We start from the raw sequence: 14,332 nt of genomic DNA, 5'->3' as shown, positions 1-14,332 counted from the left end.
GTGACCTAAAATTAATCATATAGTGCTGTGATGTGTGCCTTAAAATCTAAATATCATTTTCTTACTTCTTAAAAATCACCATAAGTAGCTGGGGTTGTGGCTCAGTGGTAGAGTGCTTGCCTAACATGCATGAGGCACTGGGTTCAATCGTTAGCACCACATAAAAGTATAATGTCCACCTAAAAACTAAAAAATAAATATTTAAAAAAATCACCATGAGAAGAATAAGAACACAATTTCCAGTGTTTATTATTGAAGGAAGTATAGTTTAGCCTTCTAGTTTCCTACTGGAAATTAAAATTTAATAGAAATTTTCCTTTGTTAAGCAGAGAATAATCTAACTGCTAAGTTGTAACTATATACAGTATATTCTTAGATTTGAAATACAAACATTAAACTTAATCAGCATAATTGAGTTTAACATTAACTCATTCACAAGTATCTGAGTAGATATTAATAATGATTAGCTTCACTAATAATGATTAGCTTCACTAAACTCACATAATCATGATTTGGGCAAAATGTTTTTATTTTCTAGAGGTTCTTGATTAGCACCTTTTTGCACATAGTTCACTTCAAAATGATCATGATTCAGTCATCTTGGGAATACTACTTCTGTATATCCTGAGGAGGTGCAGCCAGAATACATGGAGTACAAAGGAGAGGATGCTTTGGAAGAAGACTGAACAGAACAGCAGCAAAACTTCTATGTAGTCTTGGAGATAGATGTATTTAAGTATTCATCTGTAAATTGGTTGGCTAGATTAAATAACCTCTAAAATATGGCCTCCAGATTGTATGAATCTTGATTTTATATAAGGACTCTACAGAATGCTTATTTTCTGATTCCCTCTTTATTATTAGTTTCTTCCTTGGCTGCCTTTTCATCATTCACTTTCTGTAAGCTGTCTAGGTGTTGAGTTGCTTCAGGTGTTTTAATGGTGCTCACATTACTTTTATAAACCTGATTATCTATTTTCTGTGGATTTCTGTCTATATTTCCTAAAGGAATCTCAGACCTAGTATGTCTGTTTCATTAACAGCATCTAGACTACTCTAGAGTCTTAGTAGTCACTTAAGGTTCCTTTTTTTTTTCTTTTTGTCTGCCTAACTTTAAATCATCAATATGTTCAACTAACGTACTGTCTCTTATGCATTCTCTTATTCATTTCCTATGCTGTAGTACTTGTTCAACTGTAGTCATACTGCTTGTGGTCTGCAGAACTCTCTTGATTTCCCTGTCTTTATTTCCATCTGTGTATCTTGATGTTGGTCACATCTGTTAGAATGAAAACTACCTAAAAACTGAGTTATTCATTTTCATCTTCCCAATGCCAAGAACATATTATTTTTTAAATTTACTTATTTTAATTAGGTATATATGACACCAGAATCCATTTTGATTCATTGTACACAATTGTACCCCAACTTTTCATTTTTCTGATTGTACACGATGTAGCGTTGTACCATATGTGCAGTCATACATGTACCTAGGGTAATATGTTACCTAGGGTAATATGTCCATCACATTCCACCATCTTTCCTGACCCCATACCACTTCCCTTCCCTTCCCCTTTGCCCAAAGTTCCTCCATTTTTCCCATGCCCTCCCCCATTATGGATCAGCATGCACTTATCAGAGACAACATTCAGCCTTTGGTTTTTGGGGATTAGCTTACTTTACTTAGCATGATCTTCTCCAACTCCATCCATTTACCTGCAAATGCCATAATTTTATTCCCTTTTAATGCTGAGTAATATTCCATTGTGTATATATACTACAGTTTCTTTATCCATTCATCTATTGAAGGGAGTCTAGGTTGCTTCCCACAGTTAAGCTATGGTGGATTGAGCTGCTATGAACATTGATGTGCCTGCATTACTATAATACGTTGATTTTAAGTCCTTTGGATATAGACTGAGGAGTGGAATAACTGGGTCAAATGGTGGTTCCATTTAAAGTTTTCTAAGGAATCTCCATACTGCTTTCCAGAGTGATTGCACCAGTTTGCAGTCCCACCAGCAATGTATGCATGTGCCTTTTCTCCCACATCCTCACTAACATTTATTATTGTCTGTATTCTTGATAACTGCCATTCTGATAGGTGTGAGATAAAATCTTACATTAGTTTTGATCAGCATTTCTCTAATTACTAGAGATGTTTAGCATTTTTTCATGTATTTGTTGATCAAATATCTCTTCTATGCAGTGTCTATGCAGCTCCTTAGCCCATTTATTGATTGGGTTATTTGTTTTTTTGGTGTTGAGTTTTTTGAGTTCTTTATATATCCTAGAGATTAGTGCTCTATCTGATATGCATGTGGTAAAAGTTTGCTCCCAAAGTATAGGCTCTCTGTTCACCTCATTGTTTCTTTTTCTGAGAAGCTTTTTAGTTTGAATCCATCCATTTATTAATTCTTTTTTTTTATTGGTTGTTCAAAACATTATAAAGCTCTTGACATCTCATATTTCATACATTAGATTCAAGTTGGTTATGAACTCCCAATTTTACCCCAAATACAGTTTGCAGAATCACATCGGTTACGCATCCACATTTTTACATAATGCCCTATTAGTAACTGTTGTATTCTGCTACCTTTCCTATCCTCTACCATCCCCCCTCCCTCCCCTCCCATCTTCTGTCTCTACCCCATCCACTGTAATTCATATCTTTCCTTGTTTATTTTCCCATTCCCCTCACAACCTCTTATATGTAATTTTGTATAACAATGAGGGTCTCCCTCCATTACCGTGCAATTTCCCTTTTCTCTCCCTTTCCATCCCACCTCATGTATCTGTTTAATGTTAATCTTATCTTCCTGCTCTTCCTCCCTGCTCTGTTCTTAGTTGCTCTCATTATATCAAAGAAGACATTTGGTATTTGTTTTTTAGGGATTGGCTAGCTTCACTAAGCATAATTCTTGATTTTATTTCTTGCACTTTAGGATTCTTGTTAAGGAAGTCAGGACCTAATCCGATGTGATGAAGATTTGGGCCTACTCTTTCCTCTATTAGTTGCAGGGTCTCGGGACTAATTTCTAGGTCCTTGATCCACTTTGAGTTGAGTTTTGTGCATGGTAAGAGAGAGGGGTTTATTTTCATTTTGTTGCATATGGATTTCCAGTTCTCCCAACACTATTTTTTGAAGAGGCTATTGTTTCACCAATGTGTGTTTTTGGCTCCTTTGCTAGTATGAGATAACTGTATTTATGTGGGTTTGTTGCTGTGTCTTCTATTTCTAAGAAGATATTATAATGTAACCTGAAAAACTCTATCACAGAGATCCAAGATAATATCCACGCAATGTTTAATAAAATACATTTTTTTTGTGGTAGTCCCATTTATTTAGGAGTTAAACAGATTTCTTGTATGAACTGCTGAATTTTGCACTGAATGACAGAACTAAGAGGTCATGACCAAAAGACTTCTAGTTCTCTTGAAGGTGTTTAATATTTGTTAATGGTACAACCATCCATCCTTTCTTCCTTGGCAAAAAAAGTCTGGGGATTGTTGTTTTTTTACCTTCTATATCCATTCTGGTGTCAAGGGTACCTGATTTTACTTTGTAATATCTTTTTGTTATTCCCATCTTTGTCCCATTATTCTTATTTTAGGTTGAGCCATAGAATTTCTTACATATATTTGTGTAACAGTTTTCTAACTGCTTTCTCTTCAATCTTGCTTCCACAGTTAATTTTTCCATTCTGTAGTTACAGTAAGTTCTAAGTGCCCAATATGATAAGTCACTTGGTACTTCCATTCGTATACACACCCTTATATTTAAAAATCAAGTGATCTATATGATACACATGGCCCTAAATAACCGACCTGCTTTTTTAACCGTTTGTCTTACCACTGACTTTCCCATGTTGCACCCCCAATGATCTACTGGAAGTTGTATGCTTTCTGTCATTTCCTTTCTTTTATGTAGATTTTGTCTTCTCCAAGATTTACTAGCAATCTTGAAGGACACTTGCCTGGTTTGTCAAGAATAGGTTGCTTAGTACCTTAACCATGCACTCTCATTGTGCCTGCATTATTGCAGTTCACTTGTTTATGTGCTAGCTCTTTTTAGACTTGAGTTTCTTTAGGATTGGAGTCATATTTTATTTTTTATTTCTTTATCCCAGTACCTATCACAGTGTTGCCCAGTTGGCATTTTCTCCCTTCCCATCATTAACAAATGTGATTTTCACAGAATAATTGTGTCTATAAGTTCTCCATTATCAAATGAGGAAAAGGAGAAGGAAGTTGTTATTTTGGTGATATCAGAGACCCACAGATTGTGTGCTTTCTCTTGATGTGAACATTAACTATAAGCTTGACAATTCTCTAAGCATTTATTAACTCATCTATTTGTTCAAACATTCCTATTATGGATACTATTGTTATTCTACAGATGAGGAAATTGGGAACAGAAAAAAATTAGATTGATTTGAGGCCATGTAGATAAGGACTGTCTTCAAACTCTAGGAGTATGGCAGCAAAGTTTATATCTTTCCTACTAATCTCAAGAGGCTGGTGAATTGGCTTTTTACATGGTATGGTTATTGAGGTCTCCTTGGGAGCATGAAAATATGCATATAAACTTAATACATACTATATTTTGTTGCTTTTTACACAGAGGAAACAATTCTGTGGTCTTTACCTCATAGGCTCAATAAATCTATGCTGAAGTTGGCCTCTGTGGCTCATGCATTATCAAGCCTTGGCTTTCTTTTATTAGTTACCAAAAATCTTTCTGTAATTTAAATTAAAGCATATTTTTCTTGAGAGGTAGTAGCATTCACTTAGAATACAGAAATTGCATGAGTTATAGTCATGTATATGAAAAAATGATTGTTTATGTCAGAAAACCCCAGTCTGCATATGGGAGTACCAAGGAAGAGGAACAGATGGAAGCAAGTTGGGGGTCATTCTGTCAAGAACTGTATATGGTATTAAGAAATGTCTGTGAAGTCAAAAGTAATATTAATTGATAAATTAAGACTGTGAGGAAAGGAATTAGAAATAAATGACTAAAGTCAGGCTCAGCTAGATAGGAAAAGGATATTAGGATTGCTTGTTTTGTGGGCAAGAGGATGAGTTTAGGAGATGGTATTCATTTTTATGTAATATGGGTAGTACGCTTTTAATTTTATTGCTACTCTTAAGAACAGTAGTTCTCAACTTCAAGCAAGTTTGCTCCATAAGGGACATTTTGCAATGTCTGGAGACACTTTCTGGATGTCTATAATGCCAAGGTTGAAAAATCTTGCTTTAGAGATGATTTAGAGATGATTTGATGATTGCAGGATAATTTATCATGAAAGTTTTGTATGGTAAGAGGATATATGTTCAAAAAGTCACACTTAAAATTCCTTTTACTTTCACTTTTATTTCATTCCTTTAGAAATTTATCAGAATATTGAAAGAGCTGTCAAGAAATTATTTTATTTGTTCATATATTCAGCATTCAGTGAATATGTGTGGATGTTATACAGTATGTAAAATACTTAGGTTGTTGAAATAGAGCAATATAAACCACAGTTCTTGCTGTCCAGAGCATGAAAGTCTAGAACAGGTAGTTACTTAACACATAAAACACTACTGTTAAAACTTGCAGCTTTACTAGAGAGCATTCTGAATATAAAGTAGTCTTTGAGTAATTGATTGGATAAACTTTGTACCTTTGTTTCAAAGCAGGAGATTTTCATTGGTGCTTTTAGTAGTATGTTCTATTCAGAATCATTGATGGAAAGATCCAGGTTTGTGGTAAACTAAGTGTTATTGCTAAGTACAGTTTTATCTTATAGCTTTTAAGAAAAATCAAGTGTCTGAATATTAGTATAGATATAAGTGTTTAGCAGTTTAAATTGTTTTAGTATATATGCTTTTTGCTTAAAATAATTTTTAATTTAGAATATGTAGTCATTACTGCATTGAAATATATAGTTTGAAATGAAAGTCACATTTTCCCTTTTGTACCATAAGTATCATGTTTAGAAATAATCATGTTTAAAAGTTCACTGACATGCTTGTAGACTGTTTAATGCCAATAATACAGTGTTGTGGATTATTGCTATATAATATGGTTATTGTTTTTTTGACTTTGGGTGCCATAGTTTTCTTTTATCCACCTATGTCTACTTGAATATTTTGTAATCTATTTAACCATTCCCTTATGGTGTGCTTCCATAGTTTTTTATCATTACAGATATCACAACAGTAAACAATCTTATTTATATATTGTTTCACAGTAGTGTTATTGTGTCTGCAGGCTACATTCTCAGATTTGTAATATACATAATACATTTTTTATTTTATCAAATTTTTGATACACTTGTCAGGAGTAGCCAAGCTACACTTGCCAACAATGTCAACATCCTCCTCCCTGTCTCCTTGGCAACACTAAGATGTTCATAAAATAGAAATATTTCTACTATTCCTACACTTCCCTCTCTTCTTATGTCCTCACTCTTATATTTTCTTTTGTCATTTCTTCTCTTTCTCCTCCTCCTTGTCCTCTTCCTTTTTCTCCCTCTTTCTTTCCTTTGACATACTTTCTTTGACTTGTGTTTCTTTGACCTGGTCTATTGCTCGCATTCTTTTTGAAAATTTTTGTTTTAGCGTATAGGAACTATATTTTATATAGTTGCATTTATTTCTGGAATATTCTTTGTTTGCTTGTGGTATCTTTAATCAGAGAGAAATTTTAAAATTTTTATATCAAATTTGTCAGTCTTCTGTACCTGTTTTCTTTTTACTTTTATGTTCTTATCTTTAATCAGTAAGGAATTTGTATATGGTAAATCAACCATGCTAAAGTCTTTTCTTCAGATAAATTGTCAGTATTTCCAGTACAATATGTTGAGTAACCCATCCTTTTCCCACTGATTTGAAACACTCTGCATATACCAAATTTCTGTTCATAAATAAATAAATATATTTCTATTCCTGTATGATTTCCCATATCCTCAATTCCTTTTAGTTCCTATATATAAAAGACATATAAACATATTCCTACTTATTGATATATTTGCAGATGTACTGTTCTTATTTATAGAGCTATTCTTGTCCTATTACCAGACTTTAATTTTCACCAGCTATATAGGAGGTCTTGATATCTGGTAGTTCAGACCCCCATCATTATTCTTAATTTAAAAATGAAATTGTTTTGGTCATTGTCTCACATTTACTCTTCCAGATGAACTTCAATATCAACTTTGCATGTTTTCCCCCAAAATAGTCTCATTGGATTTGTACTACATCATTCTTTTTTGTTATGTACTCTTGAAATTTATTTGCATGACAGTTAAGCAAATAAAAAATACTGGGTTCAAGCCAAGGTAAGGTGCTTTGTATTACTATCTCTTTGTGACAGTAAATGTTTATTCTAGCACTTCTTGACCCTCTAATCACCTAATTACTTAAAAACCCAAGACTAAATGGATACATAAATATTCAGACTAAAAATACTGTAAGCATGCTCTGACTAACCACAGACTTCAGCAGTTATTTTTGATTTAGAGTTTTCTTCCAAGGATTTATGTAAACAACAGTTAGATAATTCTGTAGGGCAAAGGTCTGATTTTTTTTTTTTTTTAGTTTTGTTTGATGATATTTTTTAATGCTTTCACAATATAATATATATTACAACTTCATTGTGAGGTAGGTGGTACATTTTGTAGAAGGGAAAAACTTAAAAGTCTTTGAAATATTTAATAACTAGTTCAAGGTTCATGTTCTGTGAATTTCCATGGCAGAGCCTTGGATTTCTAGCCATACCAGTCTAATTAAAACTGATTACTCCTGGCTGGGAGAGATCTGTAGGATATAAATGGAATCTTAGGGCGAAGCTTAGGAAATACCTTTTTAATTGCTTGGAGAAAGTGAAGGAATTATGGAACGATGAAATACAGCAAAATATCTTATGGAGAAATTGTCATTACCACATGTAAGTACATATGGATTTTTCTCATTTAATCTTCCCTATCTAAAGAGTTTCAGTAATTATCCTTCCTAAGAATATTTGATACTCTTTCTGTTTTACTTTCACCTAATTAAATGAAGAGTCCTTGAACATAAATCTGTAAAAGATCTTTTAAAAAATGGCTTTCCTTCAAAACCTCAATCATATAGTCTTTAAGTTTATTCAGGCTCAATTCCAGTTTTGATGAAATACCTCCTAATGGAATGGTTGCCAGAACAGTTTTGAAAGGGCCAACTAGGGTTAAACCTGATTGGTAAAGAGTGTAGAACGCAGACTCCAGTTCTGGCAAATATCAAACAGTAATAAATTTAGAAGTAGCATTAGGTTTCTTTTATCATTCTTTGCTCACGCTCGCGTTCTCTCTCTCTCTCTCTCTCTCTCTCTCTCTCTCTCTCTCTCTCTCTCTCTCTCTCTCGTGCTTTTTGAGTCTTACTTTTGTTTATAGTAAAATTCTCTTGCCAGCCCCCGCAACAGTTTATTGACTATTGCCTAGTGTTTTTCAGAAGTACTGACCTTTGATTCCTAAAATTTGACATTTCCCATGTTATTTCTATCTTTTTAAAAGTTTTTAATCAGATTAAATCTCATTTTTCTTTTTTTCATTTTTTTCTTTTTTGGTATTGGTGCTGGAGATCAAACCCAGGGCCTTGCACATGCTTGGCAAACATTCTACTGCTGAGCTGCATCCCTAGCCCCTCAAATCTCATTTTGCTTGTTAAGCTTTCCATAATTACTCAGGTACATACTTTGACTTTTCTTATTTATTATAGTTCACGTCTCAGAATAGTTCATAAGCTCTTGGAGAATAGCAGAATTGCCACTGTGTGACCCTGCCCCCCTGATCCTTAATCTGGCTGTCACAGGCCTCAAGGTTAATGTCCTCTGGCAAATTAACCCCTCTGAACATCAGTTTCTACAAAGTAATGTAGAATAATTATACCTGTTTTACACAGTTATTGTGAAGGTTAAAAGACAATGTAAAAGCACCTGGCAGATGACAATAGAGAATGCCTATAGCAAGTACCAGGTTGTCTTTCTAGAACTCATATCTCCAACATTAGGAGGTGTTTGGTATTTATTAATTGTAAGAAATAGATAAAGAGATTATATTGAGGAGGTTTTTGCCTGAAGAAGAGATCTAAGATAATTTATAAAGATGATAGAGGTCAACTTTTGGTTATAGAATTTAAATCCATGGGAGTTAATCATTAAACTGTTTCTTGAATGTTTTATAGGTAGAGCACTGTGACATATTCAGTGGACTGTGTAAACATATGTATCAGGTACTTCCTGTCCTCAGAGAGCTAGTAGTCTCATATTGAATGTGCTTAAAGACCATAGGAGTGAGTCAAAATAAATCATGTGGATGTGCAAGTAGAGGGTTTCATTAAATTCAAGTGTCAGTAACAATTGTGTGATGCTTTAGATATCTAACTTTGCATCCTTTACAAAGGAATAGTCATTGAAAAAGAACCTTCAGGACAAGAAACCTAGATCATTTCATGATCACGAGAAAACCTAGATCTTCTAACTAGATTTTAGCCCCAGAAAGGAAGCATGGGAGCCCTGGAGGAAGCAGCTCATCAAGGGGACAAGGTGGCAGTTTCTAATTATGCTTTGCTACAGAGATAACTGGATTATGAGAAAGGTGAACTGGCAGGGCAGGTGGGTAATTTGGTGTTGGATAGACCCTGCCAGGAAGGTGAAGTAATTTGACTTTTTGTCCCTTGTTTCTTTGTCAATAAAACTAGCAGACTAAATTGACTGAGTAGCTGTTATTTCTTTTGGAATGAAAAATTGAACAAATGAACAACTTTCTATTCAACTAGGGACTAAATACTCACTGTTAATATATCAATCTTCAGGATGTATTTTTTTGCGGGCGGGGGGTGATCATAATTTGATGGAGGTAGTTTTCATGGCTTTAAGGAGAACATTGGTAGTCTTCCTTTGGAAATAGAGTACTTTACTTTTACCTCATAGTGGCCTGTTTGACTTAAAGGATATCTTAGTGGTTTAGGAGTGAGATACAAATGTCCACAGAGGTAGAGATCTTAATTGACTTTATTATATAAAGTGGAAACTTCATATACTTTATATAAAACTTAAGAGGAAGGCTGATGACATAGTGTATATGTGAGAGTGTATATGTGAGGCCTTAAGTTTCATCCCCAGCCCTGCAAAACAACAACAAAATCTTCAGAGGAAACTGAACTTAGTGAAATGAACTGCCATAAGGTAACTGCTGATTAATGGCAGGGCAGGGAGCAGAATCCATGCTATTTCCCATCCAGTACTCATTTCTCATTGTCATATTTGAGACTTACTGAAAATTCGATGATTGATTTCTTGAGATTGTTATACAGTGAATGAATTTTCATTTGATTGGGGAAGATGAGAAGACACTAAACATTTCAGTTTTTTTTTTCTTGTAACATGATAGATTGAATCTTACAGTGTATCTCTTAATGATTCATGACTGGTTATTTTAATTATTAGTTCATTTCTGAGCTGTGCCAGTAGATCTACCTCCTATCCAGTACAGTGCACATCATAAGGAGGACTTTTTAAAGTATATAACATTGCCTTTTACAGCTCAGTGAATAATTTAATGAACATATTTTTATTTTTGATGGTAGATATTAATTTGAATTAATATGCTTTCAAAATAGCCAGAGCCAAGGTTATCTGGTAAAGGGAGGTACTGGGGTTGGACTTACTGAACTCCTTGAAAAAACTTGCAAAATACTGTGTGTATGTGCATTTTTCTGTTGTTAGCCTTTTAAAGGGTACCTGACTTAAAAAAAAAAAAAAAAAGTTTAGAAATCACTGCTTTAATAGATGTTATTCAGATCTATAATGTTGGCTGCTTTCTTTCTACTTTCATCCAAATTTTTGAAATATTGTGTCCTAAGTTTGATGTCCTATTTAGATAAAACAAAACAAAAAAGCCCTGTTTATTGCATCACCAGAAATATTGGTAGATCATGGTGATTTTCTCTATGCTTAGAGACTTTTTATATCATTGTGTGACCCACCCACTTTTTAAAAGTCACACATCTAAAATACTAAATGTTTAAGTGGGTCAAGAAAGTTTTCATATAAACATAGTTGGAAGAAATAAAAAATGAACCTTAATGGGAAGTTGGATTTAGTCCTGTGGAGCCTTGGTTGAGTCTCTTATTTTTTCCTGTTCTTGTAACAGGCCAAAATCCACCATGCCTCCTTCCCTTGTTTTACTCAATTGGGAATTTCCTTTCTCCTTGTCTGCACACCAACACACTCACCCATACACCACACACATACCTCACACCACCATACCATTGTTATCATGTCCTAAGTATCCTCCTTCCTTATCCATTTACTCCTTCACCTTATTTTAACTCTGGGAACTGCCTTTTCTTGAAAGGCCAACTGCTTTATAATTCTCAATCTTTTTTCCTAGTGTTTACTACTTGTTTTATTTCATTTGTATCTTCTCAAACCCCCGGGAGATCAACTTAATTCTTTTTCCTGCCCTTCCAACATCATTATTCATCTGTTTTTCTTCCCTTAATCCCTGCTCCGTTGAGGTTCAGGTCTTTTGCCTGAATCAGTGTTTTTTTAGTTCTCCTGCAGTCATCTACTGAATAACCTCACGACTCCTTTTCCTTATCCTTCAGACTTTAGCTGCTGGCGGTGTACAAGTTTTCTTCTCCACCCTCAGCTCTTCATGGTCATAGCTTACTTGAGAGCATCTAAATGGAAAGCACCAAGTCCATCTGAAACAAATGCTTGTTCCTTGACAGCTCCATTTCCAGTGACCTTCACTTCTCATCAGCAATTCACTGTAATTTCTTGTGCTTCAAAACTGTACTTCTCATACCATGACCTTTTCTTCATTGTTGACCTTTCTACTTTATCTACTATATCAGTAGTTTCCCTTTATCATTTAATTTACCTGTCTTAGATTTCATGGTCTTTAATAATTTTAATATCATTCTATTTGGGTGTTGGTATCTTCAGTGACTTTGTTGCTTTCTCCTGGCTGGCACCTATCGGTTAGAACCTTAACCCTATATGCAACAGTTAATGCCTTTTCCTGAATGGCTGACCGTTGCTAGAGAAAGTCATGCAGAAAGGTGGGTTATTCTACCCTAAATTCATTATTTTAGTAGTTTAATGGGCTTTAGTACTATTGAACACTTGCCCTAAATTTTATGTTCAACCTATTCTTTGAGCAACAGTTATTGAAAATCTTATTCACTTTCCAGATTGTTCTATTTTTCTCATCCAGCCTCAGTCCCTGCAGGTAACTAGCTGCTATGTTAAAGAGAAAATAGAAGCACTCCATTGGGAATTTTCTTCTCCCGGTTCCTAAACAAACAAATCTACCTTCTTTTGCAATAAAAAGGGCCTTTTTCCAATCTTAGTTCAGTTTCTACCTGCGCCTTAGACTCTATCCTCTCAAAAATTAAAATATTGTTGTACAACCAGAGATATGAAAAATTGTGCTCTACATGTGTAATATGAATTGTAGTGCATTCTGTTGTCATATATAACAATCAAAATTTTAAAAAAATAAATATTGGCAATCTCTTCTTCATGTATTCATCTGATCCCTTTCAGTTTTATCTTTTTCATGAACTGATTCCACATCTCTCTTCTATCATTCTCCTCCATTTCTCCCTTTCCAACCAAACATCTTTGAAAGAATCATTTTTACACATATACAGTCCCTTGCCCAAATCTCTTTGGGCCAGATTTAATTCGGATTTACGAATTTTTTTGGATTTAGAAAAGCATTATACCATGTATGTACCATGTGTGGTGTTAATAGCTCCAGTGGGTTGTAAAGCAGCACCCTGGAATCAAACACTTGCTATTTCTTCTCTGGAATGTTGGGCTTTTCACTTTAAGTGGGATAAATAAGGATTGTGGATAAATAGTCTCATTTTAGTTATTAAAAGTAATTAAAAAACAATTTTTCATTGCTTGTGGATTTTGGTGTTAGCAATGAGAGGTAGTGGGTATGTACTTCTGCTTTTGTTTTCTCACCTTCCTTCTTTTTTTTTAACCCATTCTGGTGTTTACTTTCCCTTACTTGCTTCAAATGATTCTTGCTAATTCAACCAGTGACCTTTATCTAAAGTGATCATTTCACCAGTAAATGTTTTCCGTTCTCAGTTGACTAACTGGCCAGCACCGTCAGATCCTGGTGATGCCAACTCCATCAAACACTCTCTTTCCTTAGCTTCACTGGTATCACCCTTTGCTGGTTCTCCTTTACCTTGCTGTAGCTATCATCCTCCTAGGACCACTTTTTTTTTTTTTTTAACTGCTCTCTCCTTTGGTGATTGTCTGTGTTGTCAACTACCAATTAGGTGTTAATGAATCACCAGTATACACTCTAGTTCAGACCTCTTCTTTGAGTGTGATCAATATGTTGAACTGCCTACTTGATATTCCCTTTTTTTTAAATCTCAGAACATCCTAATCTTATGATTTTCCTCTGCCCAAACTGGTTGTCCTTCCACTTTGTCTTCTTTCTCTTTCCCCTTCCAACAAATGCTTATCTCATTTTGGTAATATTCATTTCTATAGAACAAAGATTAGGATCTTTGGTGTGGCCTAAAAGGCCTGCGTGGCTTGCCCACCTCTTCAGCTTCACTTAGCTCCCCTTCTGCTTTCACTCACTCTGAAGTACCTTTCTCCTATAACAGGGCCATTGTAATACAAAAGCTACTCTATTTGATATGGTCTTCCTTTGTATGCCAGTTAATTTCTTTTTTACAACTTACCTTTCTCACTTTCCAAGAGAAGCTCATTAATTCATGTGCCCTATCATCAAATCTTAGGGCACTATATATGAATTATTATTATTTTTTTTGATAGCAAGGAATGAACTCACTTAACCATTGAGTCACATTCCCGCACTTTTTAAAAAACAGTTTAATTTAGAGACAGGGTCTTGCTGAGTTGCTTAGGGCCTCACTAAGTTGCTGATGTTGGCTTTAAACTTGCGATTCTCCTGCTCTCTTCCTGAGCTGCTGGGATTTCAGGTATATGCCACTGTGCCCGGCACTATATATGAATTCTTTATGAAACTAGTAACAATTTTAATTTTGCTTTTTTTGAACTACCTAATATTTTTCCTCACTATACTGTAAGTTCTCTGAGCACAAGCATTGTATCTGCTCTTGTTTACCATTGTATTTCCAGCATAGTGCTTAGCATGTAGGAGGCAAACAGTAAACATTTTGAGTGAATTCTGGACATTATCTTTGTGAATTAAGTAGTTTCTGTATATTTAGTGATGTAGCAATGTATTCTTCACAGGTTTATGTGTATTCAGTCCTGATAGTACTCTTTTTGGAAATT

At 34.6% G+C, this 14,332-nt stretch overlaps 1 protein-coding gene across 2 annotated transcripts in view; it reads left to right on the top strand.

The window, feature by feature from the left end:
• Hbs1l (HBS1 like translational GTPase) overlaps nucleotides 1-14,332 on the top strand; it is an 87,285-nt gene that overhangs the window by 36,720 nt on the left and 36,233 nt on the right. The window lies entirely within an intron of this gene.

The sequence above is a fragment of the Marmota monax genome, unplaced genomic scaffold, assembly GCF_021218885.2.
Source record: "Marmota monax isolate L192 unplaced genomic scaffold, Marmota_monax_Labrador192_F-V1.1 WCK01_AAM20220418_F8-fsc00030, whole genome shotgun sequence".
NCBI lineage: Eukaryota > Metazoa > Chordata > Mammalia > Rodentia > Sciuridae > Marmota > Marmota monax.
This window is presented reverse-complemented; position numbering and strand designations above follow the sequence as displayed.